We start from the raw sequence: 16338 nt of genomic DNA on the forward strand, positions 1-16338 counted from the left end.
TAGTCCTGGTCGGGGCACCGGATTCTGTCCTGGTTGCTCCTCTTCCAGGCCAGCTCTCTGCTGTGGCCTGGAGTGCAGTGGAGGATGGCCCAAGTGCCTGGGCCCTGCACCAGCACGGGAGACCAGGAGGAAGCACCTGGCTTCTGGCTTTGGAACAGCACGGTACACTGGCAGCAGTATGCCAGCTGCAGGGGCCATTGAGGGGGTGAACCAACAGAAAAAGGAAGACCTTTCTCTCTGTCTCTCTCACTGTCCACTCTGCCTGTCCAAAAAAAAAAAAAATTCTCCAACATTTTGAACAATGGTAGCCATATTAGAATAAGCATACAATCTTAAAAGATATACATGATTTGAAGGATAATATGGATTTAAACTTTTGCTATGTTAATTAAACAACTTTGTTTCTGTCTTCTTTAGTAAAATATTGTTATTGCTTCGAGGACATTTTTATTTAAAAACAAAGGCAGTTCTTATAGAGAAAGATGTTTCTAATGAAACCATTTGGAAATTGCTTATTTTTTAATTCTCACATGGCATTGCCTATTATGGAAGCTATTCACAATCTCTTTTCAAATCCATTATCTTTCATATTGTGTCCTCTAATTAAATCCTTTATTGACTATAGGATTTTTTTTTTTAAATGAGCCAAAACGAGATTACTTATTTTAAAAACCCTCAAATCTTGTATTCAACACAGAAAATCTTTGACTTTTCTTTTTCATCTCAGTAATCTTTAATGTTTCAGGAACCAGGGAGTAATTACCTGGGGAAAATGGTGAGAAATTGTCAATGATGTTATTTATGGAATCTTGATTGGAGCAAGGCAGAGAGGATGACTTGGAATAAAAACATGATCCTAATTTTTATCAAAGGATTTCCTGTCTATAAAAATCACTAACAGGCCAAATTATTAAGTTCAGCCAATAAGCATACTTTAATTGTAAGACATTAAAATGTGGTTGATTGGAGCACTCTATGTTTCTTATTTAATTAAAATTAGCTTCTACAAGTATAAAGGCTTATAATTCACAAGCTTCCAAAGTAAAGAAAAATTTGAGTTAAAAGAAGTTTTTTACTTGATCATTAGAAAGCCTTTATGTCTGGAATACCATGCTTCCTCTCCGATTGCCTCTCTGGCTCTCTTTCTTTCATACAAATGCTACTTCCTATAGATGGTCTATTTGTCATTCCTTACTTAAATAAATGAAACACTGACTGAAATTGTCCACTTGTACCTCTGTCCACCCACAATTCCACCAATTGTGTTTTGTGGCGGGCACTCCTGTTCAGAGGTCGAATGTGTTTAATGGGATGGATTCACCTGTGTCAGAGAACAGGCGGCCGGGTAACTCTAAGGCCTGGTCTCCTATGTCCTCATGTTGTCCTATTCTACCTTACCCACCAAATACACCAGGTGAGGCAAACTGGCCACTAGCTCGGAGAATTTCAACATGAGACTTTGTACTGTAATACTGAATCATCCCTCAGTGCATGGAATACTGACGGAAACAAAGAGTTATTACTCATAGTGTAAACTGATGTTTCTACTGATTAACACTCTGCTTTTCTCCCAGTTTGTTATATACAAATCCTTTACAAAATTTGGAAATTTTACTTCAGAACCATGTTTGTTGCATATAAGATAGTACGCCTGTACCATAAAAGAAATTTTTTTTCATAGGTCAAACAACAGAAGTCCAGGGAATTAGGGTTTGTTTAGCCCTTGATCAGAGTGGGTTTGGAGAATTTTGTTTGTACCTAGCAGCAACCTCATTAATCTTTATGAGATTTCACCTCTATTGACTGGCAAACTGTCTCACCTGAGGTAACACAGTAATCAATCAGTGGCCACAGTAATTGGAATGTGAGTTTCCTAACCTCCTGTGATTCGGGCAAGTTCCTTTCGCCTAGATAACTTTGCATTCAACTTAGGGAATTCATCACTGCTCTTGAATTTGCTGTGGAAGAGTGAGAGTGTATGAGAGGATGAGGTGGTTACACAAAGAACATCCTTTTTTTTTCTTTCTTTCTTAAATCGTATCAGTGGAAACAAAGACATGAAGTGAGAATGATCTGAGTGAGAGGAGCTGGAATTTACTGACCACCTACTACGTGCAACAGGCATTGGTAAATGTCGTGGGTGTCCCAGCTTGTCTGACTCACTGCATGTGGGTCTCAGACAAGCCCGAGAAGGTTAGAAGGCCAATGGGCCATGGTTGAAGGCCTGTTTATAGGACGGCCAAGGGAACTCCAGTGGTGAGGCAGACTGTATTGGAGCTGGCTGCAGGATAAAAACAGGAAAACATATTATTGTTGGTTGCATTGTTTTTGCCTTAGAGGTAGTGGAGATTGTCGAATGCAATGCTATGTTTGCATAGTATGGTCACACCGTGGGGAAGGCTTTTTATTTTCACTGACAGGTGGGAAGACTGATGCTCACAGAGAGAGAGAGAGAGAGAGAGAGAAAGAGAGAGAACAAACATGTAAGGGCATAAGGGCATCTCACTTATTTATAACCTGAGTGCTCCACTGGAGCTGAAAATCACCAGAGCACTAAGTGGCCTGTTTTACTGTCAGATTCATGTTTTGGGAGAAATGTAGGTTTCCACACCCCACTCAAGTGTCATCAGTGGAGTCCTCCTCATTACGGGTAGAATCAGGCAGTGCTCCTATGTAATCCCATGGCATTTTCTTATAGCTCCATTTTACTACCACTAAATCATGTTGCACTGTGATTTGTTCACAGACCTTACAGTAAATAGGAGCAAAATTTTGGAAATTTGACTCCAATTCTTAAATTGTGCTCCTCACAGCCCTCCAAAACTGGGACATGACAAAAAAGAGATCAGGTACTTGACAGAACAATGAGGTCACAAGTGACCTTTAAAACACAAATCTGACTCTCTCAACTTCTTTAGCTAGGGAGGGATTCTAAGTTCTGTAATTCTCCCTCCAGCATACCAAGAATTGATGCTGTCAACTCTCTGAGTTTCTTGCCTAACATAGGAGACTGCACCTAATCCTTTGAGACTGAGTCAGGAAGTCTGATATTCTTGGCAGGAAAATGGGTGACAAAGAAGTCCAATAAAGAGAGAAGAGGGAGGGGAGCACCTGTCCCTCCCACCTATGGATCTCAGGAAGAGGAAAGGAATAGGAGGAGAAAGGAGTGTTGAACACTTTGTGCCTGAGGAGCCCTCGCTGGGCTGAAGTCCCAGAGAGGAGAAAGAGTGCTGCAGAGGTTGAGGGGAAACAAAGCAAACCACTGGCTTCCCTTTTGGGACGACACCCTCCAAACTGAACTGGGCCGTATCTGAGAACCACGGAAGGCAGAGTGTGGCTAATGGAGCACAATAGCCCCTAGGATCCTCCTCAGCTCCTATGTGGCTGGAAGATGTCCAAAAGTCCAACTGCTCTGCCAAGGGCTGTAAACTGGTTGACTTGTGTCAGGCTGTGGATGGGTCCATGTGGCAAGGACCATCAAGCCGGAGACCAAATACCTTCACAGCCAGACCCCAAGAGGCCCATACCATCAATGGGAATCAGGGATGGAGGAGACATGAGCCAGGTGCACATTAGCCACAGGACCCTGAGGCCACAAGATCCAACAAAGGCCCTAAAGACTCGGATGCCATCTCAGAAATGAGTACAGAGTGGTATTATATGTGAGAGGCTAAACATTTGGCCAGAGGCAAATGAATTCTCTCTGTATTTATTTAAACATTAGGATTCCACTGCTTACGGTGTGGCAGGTACATAGGTCCCCACCTTTAAGAATCTTACACACTCGAAGAGGAAAGGAAATATGTAAATAGACAATTTTCATTTGAGTAGAAAGTGATAGTTACCAAAAGAACATGTAGATGAAGCCATGAATAAAGGGTCTCTCCAGACAGGACCAAACACATGGTTTCCTACCCTGCCAGCAAGGCAGTTACAGAGCGTAGTAGAAGGGGAGGGAGGCGGATGCTCCCCTGCCTGCCTTTTTTTTTTTTTTTTAAACTTTTAACTAATAAATACAAATTTCAAGAAAAGAATTTCCACTCTGTATCAGGACAAAAGGAAGACAGAAAACTATGCGGCACCTGATGGAATATGTGGTGCTTGGTTAAATATTCAGATTTGTACTGCTACATATTCAGGTTAGTTGCACAATCAATCATAAGGATAGGAAGTCTAGACCTAAAAGAATTTTAAAGAGATTCAGAATGTTATGTTCCCTTTAAGCAGAAGAACTTCTGGCTTTTAAAGCTTTGCCTTTAAATGTACTTTTAAAAAATCTCTTTTTTTTTTTTTTTATTTATTTGTCAGATAGAGTTAGACAGTGAGAGAGAGAGAGAGACAGAGAGAAAGGTCTTCCTTCCGTTGGTTCACCCCCCAAATTCCTGCTATGGCCGGAGCTATGCCCTTCGAAGCCAGGAGCCAGATGCCTCCACCTGGTCTCCCATGTGGGTGCAGGGCCCAAGCACTTGGGCCATCCTCCACTGCCTTCCTGGGCCACAGCAGAGAGTTGGACTGGAAGAGGAGCAGCTGGGACTAGAACCTGGCGCCCATATGGGATGCCAGTGCCGCAGGCAGAGGATTAACCAATTGAGCCATGGCACTAGCCCCCTAAAACATCTCTTGAAACTGGCTATCGAAGAAGGAGGTACCTTTCTCTGAAGGGAGGAGAGAACTTCCACTTTGATTATGGCCTTGTCTAAATAAGATCAGAGTTGGTGAACTCAAGAGGCTTCCATAGCCTTGGCAGCTCATGACAAGAGCCTAGGGTGATTACTGACGTCATAAATAAGAGTGTCAATTGTTAAATCAACAACGGGAGTCACTGTGCACCTACTCCCCATGTAAGATCTCTGTCTTTAATGTGTTGTACTATGCAAATTAACAGTAAAATTACAATAAAGTACTCAAACAGTACTTTATACTTTTTGTGTCTGTGTGGGTGCAGTCTGTTGAAATCTTTACTTAGTATATACTAAGTTGATCTGTATATAAAGATAATTGAAAATGAATCATGATGAAGAATGGGATGGGAGAGGGTGTGAGAGATGGGATTGTTGTGGGTGGGAGGGAGGTTATAGGGGGAAAAGCCGCTATAATCCAAAAGTTGTACTTCGGAAATTTATATCTATTAAATAAAAGTTGAAAAAATAAATAAAAAAAAAAAGATCTCTTGAGAAGTCCCTAAATGCCTACAGCCTGCATCAGAGACAGGGAGACACAAAGGGCAAAGAAAAGAATAGAGTCACAAAAGCTGAGCTTATAATCTCAAACTTAGGCCTGTGGGTACCATTTTTTCTTTCTTCTTTTTTTTTTTTTTTTGAACAATTATTTATTTGAAAGGCAGACAGAGAGAGACAGTGTATGTACTTTTATCTGTTGGTTCACTCCCTACATTTCCACAGTGGTTAAGGCTGGGCCATGCTGAAGGCAGGAGCCAGAAACGACATCCAGGCCTCACCTATAGGCGTCAGGAACCCGCGTACTTGGGCCACCATCGGCTGCCTCCCCGCTGCGTTTTCAGGAGGCTAGATCAGATACGGAGCCAGTGCTCCGTCCCAGACACTCTGATACGGGGTACAGGCATCCCAGGCAGCAGTGAAATGCACAGCATAGCGCCTGGCCTGTGGGTCCTGGTCTAATGGACACAGGCATGCTTCCTCTCCGCGTGCATCCACAGACGAGGGAAATCAAGTTGTCTGCAAACCAAAAGTCTGCTTGGTGACTTTCTTTCATCAGTGAGTCACATTCCTGAGGCTGGGAGGCATGTTCCTCATGTGTTTGCACAAACCTGAATGCATTCTTTCATCATTACACTAAGTATTTTATATTCTCATTAATGGAGCTGTCTGTCATCCCACAGCAAGGCCTGGGTCTGGTTAGTACTAGCTGATCTAGCTGTGTACTAGCATCTAGCTGTGGCATTTTAAAATTACTATTAGATATACATACCAATTCTCTTCATCTGGCTTCAACTGTAGAGTCCTAAGACACACGACAAGGTAGAAACCTGATCTTTCCCTGTATCTGATTCAATTTAATTCCTAGGCTGCTGAAATTCAGAAAGAGTGGATCAAGAAAGTCTAAGAATTATGGAAAGCGATGAGACAAACTATTGAATGTTTATGTGGTTTTGTAGAATCAGGCTCAGGCAGGGTTGGATGTCATAATGCACACTGGGACTTGGCATTTGTTCTGTGTTAACTTCTATTAACATATCTAAGTCAGTGATACAAACAGGAAAAGAATCAGAGCTGGGGGGATCACTTTCGTGACCCGATGGAAACTGCTTACAGAGTGTGAAAAGCTCTGGAACATGCATGGTGAGAAGTAAGAGATCTGGTGTCAGAGAAACAGAGCCCCTTGGCGCCCTTAGCATGGGCACTGGGAATTGATTCCAATGGGAGTTCATTTTAATTACCAAACTACCATGTTTAAAGAGAACTGCTTTCTTCCTTTTTTTACACAAAAGCTCTAATTTAATCTGTTTGTATTTTAATACTACATGGCTGAAAAAAGATGAATAATCTTTGGGCAAGTAATAGCAAAGTTGGTATTTCTACTAAAATGGTTCATATAGCACAGTTATAAAAATAGCATAGCTTTTAAAATGTAACCAAATGTCATTGCTAATCTCTCTCAAATTCTCAGGCACAACCTATTCCATTCTCTACAAGTCAAGAGACACAAACCCATAAGTGCGTCTTTAGAATGAAATCCTCATAAATCCACCATAATTGAATTTTTAACTTGCTAATAAAGAAAACAACTGGGCTTCTTAACTTCAGTCTCTCTCTCACCTTTTTCCTGAATAAATGTTAACATTTTTGTTTTTGCTGTTGTTGCCACTGTTAATGTTTTTTAGAGCTTCTAATATTAAAAGATTTTTTTTTCCAAAAGATGTTGAACATTATTGGCCATTTGGAAAATCAAAATCAAAATTGCAATGCGATATTATTACATACATTTTAGAACATACTATAATGCCTAAAACAAATGTTGGTGAGGATTGGAATAACTGGATCTCTCATATACCAGTGGTAGGAATCTAAAATGGTATAGCCATTCTGGAAATTAGTTTGACTGTTTTTAAAACTAACTATATGCTTACCATATGACTTTGCAACTGCTTTTTTGAACATTTGCTCCTGAGAAATGACATGAAAATTTGTACGTGATTGTTCACAGCAGCTTTACTTATAAAAGCCTAATGCTGAAAACACAAATGCCCTTCAACAGCTGAATGGTTAAACAAATTCCAGCTCCTGGGATAACATTCAGCAATAAAAAACAACAAACTATCGATACATGGACTTAAGGACATTATGCTCAATGAGAAAAATCTATATCAGAGAGTTAAACACTATATTAGTTCACTTTAAACAGCATTCTCCAGATGACAAAATAGATTTATCAGTGGTTGTCAGGTGACAGAAATGGCAGGGGGGGTGAGATGAGCATGGTTGCATACGAGCAACTCAAGGGAGTTCCTCACAGTTCTGACTGTAGTGGTGGTTATCTGAACTTATACATGGGATTCAGTTGCACAGAGCTACACATACATATGCACACACACAAACATAAAGGCATAAATTGTGAATGAAAATGGAATAAAGCCTACAGTCTATTTGACAATATTGTATCAATATCAATATTCCACTTTGTCATTATATTAAAGTCATAAAACATCACCATTGGGGAAAGCTGTGTGAGGGGTTCAAAGGGCTCTACATATTTTTGCAATTTCCTGTGAGTCTATAATCATTTCAAAACTGTATTTTTCTTTTCAAGCTTCATGCATCAATTGTTTGTGACATTTAACCCTAAGCTTGGTGAACAAACTGAAAGGATGAGGGGATAAAGCGAGAAGTAACTCCTTACATTTTTGTGTGTGACATCCCTGTTTTTGAGGTGATCCAAAAGGGACTATTTGGTTCTTTGGTAATTGTTAATGAAAATTCTCTCTCCTTAAAAGATTTATTTATTTATGTATTAGAGAGTCCGAGTTATAGAGAGAGTGAGAGAGGCAGAGAGAGAGAGAGAGAGGAATCTTCCATCCACTGGTTCACTCCCCAGATGGCCGCAACAGCCAGGGCTGGGCCAGGCCAAGGCCAGGAGCCAGGAGCTTCATCCAGATTTCTTACATGGTGGCAGGGGCCCAGACACTTGGCCCTTCTTCCTCTGTTTTTCCCAGGCCATTAGTAGGGAGCTGGAGAGGAAGTGGAATAGCAGAGACACAAACCAGTACCTATATGGGATGCTGGTGTTGCAGGCAGCTCATTTACCAGCCATGCCACAGTATCAGCACCATTGAGGACTCCCTTTAAAATAAATGTGCTTGGGGCCAGTGCTGTGGTGCAGCAGGTTAAAGCCCTCGCCTGAAGCGCAGGCATCCCATATGGGTACCAGTTCTAGTCCCGGCTGCTCCATTTCCCATCCATCTCTCTGGTGTGGCCTGGGAAAGCAATAGAAGATGGCCCAAGTCCTTGGGCCCCTGCACCCACATGGGAGACCCGGGAGAAGTTCCTGGATCCTGGCTTCAGATTGGCACAGCTCCGGCAGTTGTGGCCCTCTGGGCACTGAACCAGCAGATTGAAGACCTCTCTCTCTGTCTCTACCTCTCTCTGTAACTCTGTCTTCAAATAAATAAATCTTAAAAAAATAATAAAATAAAATAAAATAAATGTGCTTGGCTCACATCTTATCAATGGCTTCCCCAGAAACCTTCGGGACTCTCTTTTACTTACAAAATTAAGTCACACTTTTCATCCTAGCACTAAACATGGGTCTCAACTTAACTTTTGTCTCTTTCTTCATCTATTCCTTAAGAGGATCTAATGCTTCAATTTGTTCTCCTCATGATAGCCAGAAAAATCTTTGAAATTCAAATCTGTCACATTATCTCCCATTGCTGTGTACTTTTTAGTACCTTCCTATGACATATACCTAAAGACACAATCCCTGAAGGTGACCACCAAGCCCTGTGTGGTCCAAGCCCTGCCTCCCACAGCCCATCTTGCACTACTCATCTCTTTAGTCTCTTGCTGGTCACATGACCTCAGCCTGACCCTCATCCTTGCTATGCCCACACCCCTATGTGGCTGTGGTCATGATATCTTCTTTGCTTGGATCTCTCTCTCCCTCCTACTCTTGTACTCCTGTTAGATCTCAGCTCCACCATCAGTTCACAGGAATGTCTTTCCCAGGTTTAGGTCAGTTTATTTTGACAAATGTCTCAGAGAGCTATATTGACTTCTCTCAGAACCCTTATCCTTGATTACAGTTATACATCCACTTAATTGGTTATTTGATTAAGGGCTGACTTTCCTACTTGACTAGAAGCTTCATGAGAATACAAACAGTATCCAATTTTGTTCACAAGTGTGTTTATCATCTAATATAGTGTCATAACACAGAAATATTCAGTAATTATTTTAGAGCGGCTATCAATTGAATGGGAATAATCATTCTCTAATAATAATCCTGGGGTTTTCTGGCCCCAAGCTTCCGTTAGGCTGTTCATTCCACATGCAAAGCTATGTCCACATTTTATCCTCTCTATGTTTTATCAAAGCTCATAGACCCATCTGAATGGGAACTTTCTTGCTTTGGCAAATAACCATTATCTCTGCCTCCTTTGCATACCACAGCATGTAGACATCCACTCTCCACTGGCTAGCTACACTGGGTGCTCCTATCATTAAACTCTGGATCTTACCCCTTTCACCAGCCTCCTGGAGGGCAAGCTTGATTCACTTTTCTTTATATCACCTGTAGTAACTAGCACATTTGCAAGATGCTGAATGAATGTATTTTCCTTATTGATTAACATGAGTAGAACACATATTATATGTTCAGTTAATGTTTCTAGAACAAGGGAGAAGCGTTATAGAACCCTGTCAATTCCACCAACTTGCATTGTGTCAACAGAATTAAATTACTAAACAGTAATACAGGGGCCGGAGTTGTGGTGTGGCAGATTAAGCTGCTAGTTGGAGTCCTGGCTGCTGCACTTCCAATCCAGCTCCCTGCTAATGTGCCTGGGAAAGCAGTGGAAGATGCCCCAAGTGCTTGGGCCCCTGTACCCATGTGGGAGACTTGGATGAAGCTCCTGGCTCCTGGCTTCAGTCTGGCCCAACCCTGGCTGTTGGGACCATTTTGGGATCATTTGGGAGTCTTTCAGTGGATGGAAGACTTCTCTGTCTCTGCCTCTGTCTCTCCTTCTCTGTAACTCTACTTTTCAAATAAATAAATCTTTAAAAAGATCCTGTAATAAAGACATGGTTCTTAGAGCAAATGCCTTTTGTTTTGCGCATTTATTATTATTTGATGCATTGGTTTGCCATAGGTGGCAAGAGCTCTAGAGCTGTTAAAGTCAACCCTTTTTTTTTTTCACTTGCTCATGTCCCTTTCTCAGTAAATTATAACAAAGACCAATGACTATCTCACTGGAAATGTTAATTTTTTGTGTTTGTAGACAAAGTTTTTGATAGGGATGCAACATTAAGCAGGCTGTCAAATAGCTAATGTGTGTGAGGTGACTGGTGGAACAGTGGTACAGTGATCTAAAACTGTGGATCAGAAGACCAGCTGTTAAGAATAAATTGATGCTGTTCCTCTCTCTCTCTCTCTCTCTCTCTTCCCCACACACCTCTCTCTCACAACACACACACACAGACACACACACAGAGGCACACAAACACACAGACTTGCAAAAATTTTCTGAAAAACCCTATAGAACTTAAAAAAGCAATAATTGGTCGTGATTTTCTTTTTATTTATTTATTTTTTTATTTTTTGACAGGCAGAGTGGACAGTGAGAGAGAGAGACAGAGAGAAAGGTCTCCCTTTGCCGTTGGTTCACCCTCCAATGGCCGCCGCGGCCAGCGCGCTGCGGCCGGCGCACCACGCTGATCCGATGGCAGGAGCCAGGAGCCAGGTGCTTTTCCTGGTCTCCCATGGGGTGCAGGGCCCAAGCACCTGGGCCATCCTCCACTGCACTCCCTGGCCACAGCAGAGAGCTGGCCTGGAAGAGGGGCAACCGGGACAGAATCCGACGCCCCGACCGGGACTAGAACCCGGTGTGCCGGTCCCAATTTTTTTTTTTTTTTTTTTTTAAGTCAGCTGTATTTCTGAAGAGGGAAGTTACTGTCTGGTATGGTTGTTCCTCATGCATCCATCCACTTAGTCTCTCCCTCAAGAGTGACAGACAAATAACTGGATGGGATTAATCACACCCTGACTCTAGGATCGAGTGCCAGTAGTACTTCTATTGAAACACATTTGTCTAAACCAATGGAGACACCTCATTCTGTAGTGGTTCAAGGAATTCAAGTCTAAGCCAATTACTGCACAGAATTCCTCTGGCCATCAGTGTAGTCCAATCAGCGTACAGCCCTATACTTTTGTTCAGTGTGTGTACAGACATCTTTTTTGTCTTTCCCAGGCTTGAAGAAAGAAGCAAATAGGCCCAATTTGTGTTGGCAGCCATCTATGACTATGAGAACACCTTGGTTTGGGATAAAACCAGCAAAAGAGACAAACTGAATTCTTCATGATATCACTAAAAGTTGACCAACCATCCTAAAGGCTATCCTTTCTCTAGATGGTCCAGTTACGAAAATCAATACATTTACTTATTTTTAAAGACAGTTTCAGCTGCACTTTCTATTTATGAGTTGAAACCACCATGAATGGTAGAGAGGGTCTTGAATTGAGTAGGATTTCAATAGGCAGGGGTTGGAGGAGAGAAAGATATTCCAAATAACAGAAAAGGCCTAAGCAAAGGCACTAAGAATTTTAAAAACGTAGCTTATTTGTGTGTGTGTTGGGCAGGTGTTGGGGAGAGAAGTATAAGGAATTTGAGAGGTATCTATAGTTGGAGACATCCCAATCCCAAAAGCTGTTTCCAACTGAAGAAGAGAGAAAAGGAGAGATGGAAAGAAAAGTAGAAGACCGTTTTTCTAGTACAGCTTCAAATCATTAACTGTACCAAATGACTGATATTAGTACATACAGCAAGAACACTGCCTCTGATTTTTCTTTGTGTGATTTTTTTCAATGTGTAAGTATGTTTCAAAGAAAGTATATAAATAGTTTTTAAACTAAAAGACAAATACCATATGTTTTCCCTGATCTGTGGTGACTAATAGAGTATCCAAAAAATGTAATATATAGGAGTAAAGTTGACATTTTGAGATTGGATGATTGTTTATAGCCCTTGTCTCTACTGTTGTGGAACACTGGTTTTTTTTTTTTTTTTTTTCCTTCTTACTATGTTGAATTCTTTACTTAGTGTAGGGTTAATCTATCAGTACAAAATAAGCCAAATGTATATCACTGTAGAAATTAATAGAAAGAAAAAGGAGGGGCCGGCACTGTGGCACAGCAGGTTCACACCCTGGCCTGAAGTGCCAGCATCCCATATGGGTGCTGGTTCGAGACCTGGCTGCTCTGCTTCCCATCCAGCTCTCTGCTATGGCCTGTGAAAGCAGTAGAAGATGGCCCAAGTCCTTGGGCCCCTGCACTGGAGTGTGAGCTTCGGAAGAAGCTCCTGGCTCCTGGCTTCAGATAGGTGCAGCTCTGGCCGTTGTGGCCAATTGGGGAGTAAACCATCGGATGGAAGACTTCTCTCTCTCTCTCTCTCTCTCTCTCTGCCTCTCCTCTCTCTCTGTGTAATTCTGACTTTCAAATAAATAAATAAATCTTAAAAAAAAATAAAGGAAAAGGAAGGAGGAGGAAGGGTGAAAGCGTGGAGGGGGGGAGGAAGGGTAGGTTGAGCATTATCACTATCTCTTAAATCTGTATATATGAGATAATAAAATTGGTTCACTTTAACAAGTTAAACAATAAAAATAAGTTAAATAAGTAAAGAAAACCCACTGGATTTATGGCAAATTCACTCATTTATGTACATTTCATTTCATTTAGGTACAGTATACAAAAACTGTAAGGTAACTGAGATATTTAAAGAGAATTTTACATTTTAAAATTTATTGTGGGGAAAGATGAGTATGGAGAAAACATAATTATCCCTGTTACAAGGTATATGTTAATTTACTCTCCCCTTGGAAGCAACTGTTTTTTGTGTGTGTTTTCTTGGAATTCAGTGTGGTGTTAGGTGAAACAAAGGACCTGTAGCTAGGGGAGTCCTAGAGGGGTTACATTTATGTATATTTGGTGTATTTATATTTACATGCTAGTTTAAGCATGATGTTTCTATCAGAAAGATTTACAAATTAATCTTAAAAAATCTTAGTCCTTGTTTTAAAGATACTCAAATCCTACCAAGAACATGATGATATATTGAGAACAGAGCATATGAGCATGTCTAATATGCTTTTAACCAAAAGAAATGTTAAAAGACTGTTATGGTGGCATTTTAGGAGTCTCTTCTCTATAGAGGAAAGAATGAAAAAGAGAAAAAACTCAGAAATATGAAAGCAAATGTCAAGGTGAATAGGATCCTTAAGGTTAAAGAAAAGGAATTTCCAAAAAAAGGAGACCAGGATTTCATACAAATACATTTTTAAAAGAGCAGTGCCAAAAACCAGAGTGTGTTGCTTCTGAGGCCACATCATGTTTCTGGTTATTCCCTTGTTTTTTTTTTTTTTTTTAACTTTTATTTAATAAATATAAATTTCCAATGTACAACTTTTGGATTATAGTGGCTTTTCCCCCCATAACCACCCTGCTACCTGCAAACCATCCCATCTGCTAACCCCTCTCCCATCCCATTCTTCATTAAGATTCATTTTTAATTATCTTTAAATGCAGAAGATCAACTTAGCATATACTAAGTAAAGATTTCAACAGTTTGCACCCACACAGAAACACAAAGTATAAAGTACTATTTGAATACTAGTTTTACCGTTAATTCACACAGTACAATTAAGGACAGACATCCTACATGCAGAGTAAATGCACAGTGACTCCCGTTGTTGATTTAACAATTGGCACTCTTATTTATGACATCAGTAATCTCCTGAGGCTCTTGTCATGAGCTGCCAAGGCTATGGAAGCTTCTTGAGTTCACAAACTCTGACCTTATTTAGACAAGGCCATAATCAAAGTGGAAGTTCTCTCTTCCCTTCAGAGAAACGTACCTCCTTCTTTGACGGCCTGTTCTTTCTGCTGGGATCTCACTCACAGAGATTTTTCATTTAGGTCATTTTTTGCCACAGTGTCTTGGCTTTCCATGCCTGAGAAACTCTCATGGGCTTTTTAGCCAGATCCGAATGCCTTAAGGGGTGATTCTGAGGCCAGAGTGCTGTTTAGGGCATCTGCCATTCTGAGTCTGCTGTGTATCTCACTTCCCATGTTGGATAATTCTCTCCTTTTTAATTCTATCAGTTATTATTAGCAGACACTGTTCTTATTTATGTGTTCCCTTTGACACTTAATCCTATCTTTATGATCAATTAAACTGATCACTTTAACTTGTGAGATGGAATTGGTACATGCCAACTTAATGGGATGTGGAATCCCATGGCATGTTTCTAGCTATACCATTAGGGGTAAGTCTGAGTCAGTGTGTGCCAAACTGTACATCTCTTCCCTCTCTTATTCCCAATCTTATTTTTTTTCTTTTTTTTAAACGTGGATTTTTTTTTTTTTTTTGACAGGCAGAGTGGACAGTGAGAGAGAGAGACAGAGAGAAATGTCTTCCTTTGCCGTTGGTTCACCCTCCAATGGCTGCCGCAGCCGGCGCACCACGCTGATCCGATGGCAGGAGCCAGGTACTTATCCTGGTCTCCCATGGGGTGCAGGGCCCAAGCACTTGGGCCATCCTCCACTGCACTCCCGGGCCACAGCAGAGAGCTGGCCTGGAAGAGGGGCAACCGGGACAGAATCCGGCGCCCTGACTGGGACTAGAACCCGGTGTGCCGGTGCCGCAAGGCAGAGGATTAGCCTATTGAGCTGCGGTGCCGGCCCCAATCTTATTTTTAACAGGGATCAATTTTCAGTTAAATTTAAACACCTAAGAATAACTGTGTGTTAATTAAAGAGTTCAACCAATAGTATTAAGTAGAACAAGAAAATACTAAAAAAAATAAAATAGCAAGCTGTTCCTCAACAATCAGGACAAGGGCTGATCAAGTCATTGTTTCTCACAGTGTCAGTTTCACTTCAACAGGTTTTCTTTTAGGTGCTCAGTTAGTTGTCACAGATCAGGGAAAACATATGGTATTTGTCCCTTTGAGACTGGCTTATTTCACTCAGCATAATGTTTTCCAGATTCCTCCATTTTGTTGCAAATGACCGGATTTTATTCCCTTGTATTTTCCAACCTTAGGCCAAAAGCTGCAGGATTTTAAGGATTAAAATGAGAAGGCAGACTCAGGTCTCTCTTATCAGTTGACTCCTTGCTTCTAAGTGTGTCTTCATTAGGGAATCCATCCAACAAATGCTCTTGGAATGCAAAATGCATATGGAGAGGTACTGGAAAAGTACTACTATTCATCACTTTTGTTTCAAGGCCATGTGCTGTGATTTCAATGTTGCTCCCTCCAAAACTCATGTTGAAATTTAATTTCCATTTTGAGAGCATTAAGAGGTAGGTTCTTTAAGGGATGATCAGGCTAGGAAGGCTGCACCCTCACGGGTGAGATTGGTGCCATCAGAAGGCAGTCAGTGTGGCACCCTCTTGTTTCCTCTTCCCCTTCTCCCTTCCACCATGGGATGATGCAGCCAGAAGTCTGTAACAAGATGCTGGCCTCTTAATCTTGGTTTTTCCAGCCTCCAGAATTGTGAGCCAGTACATTTCCATTCAGTATAAATTACCTAGTATTAAATATATTATTACAGTAGCAAAAACAGATTAAGGCATGATCTTTGAAGTTCATTTAGAAGTAAAATCATAGGAAAGCTAAATCAGGCTTAGATTGCCATCACTTTATATAACTTAAATTTATTTTGGTGCTTCGTTTCTCCAATTTTTTTGTTATTCTTTATCAAATTAACAAGATGGCAGGAATCTTGTTAAAGTATCACATCTAGGCTATCTGTAATGTGAACAATGTTTTGTTTTTATCTTGGAATTTGGAATGGTTATGAAATTCATAATACTTCTGTACAGTAAAAATAACAGCAAAACAGATTCAAGCTGACCATTTATAGTGTAAAGAGGAGTAAAGGTGCGGCAAAAATTGTGAAAAGCAAAGATCAACTTTTAATTGTGTGTGGTGCACATGTGTGGAAAGAAAGAGGGAGAATGAAAGAGAGAGCAATACAGTAACAATCTTCATGCATAATACATTGTAGGAGATTAATCTTCACCCTTTAGAAAAAAATACTACCCTTCAGGGTGCAAATTCTATACATTAGAGAAAGCTAAAAGAA

The 16338-nt window shown here is 40.8% G+C and overlaps 1 protein-coding gene across 4 annotated transcripts in view; it reads right to left on the reverse strand.

Annotated features, from left to right (window-relative positions):
* SLC35F1 (solute carrier family 35 member F1) overlaps positions 1-16338 on the reverse strand; it is a 586228-nt gene that overhangs the window by 67964 nt on the left and 501926 nt on the right. The window lies entirely within an intron of this gene.

Source organism: Oryctolagus cuniculus, chromosome 5, assembly GCF_051225735.1.
Source record: "Oryctolagus cuniculus isolate XC-2025 breed Fujian yellow rabbit chromosome 5, ASM5122573v1, whole genome shotgun sequence".
Taxonomy (NCBI): domain Eukaryota; kingdom Metazoa; phylum Chordata; class Mammalia; order Lagomorpha; family Leporidae; genus Oryctolagus; species Oryctolagus cuniculus.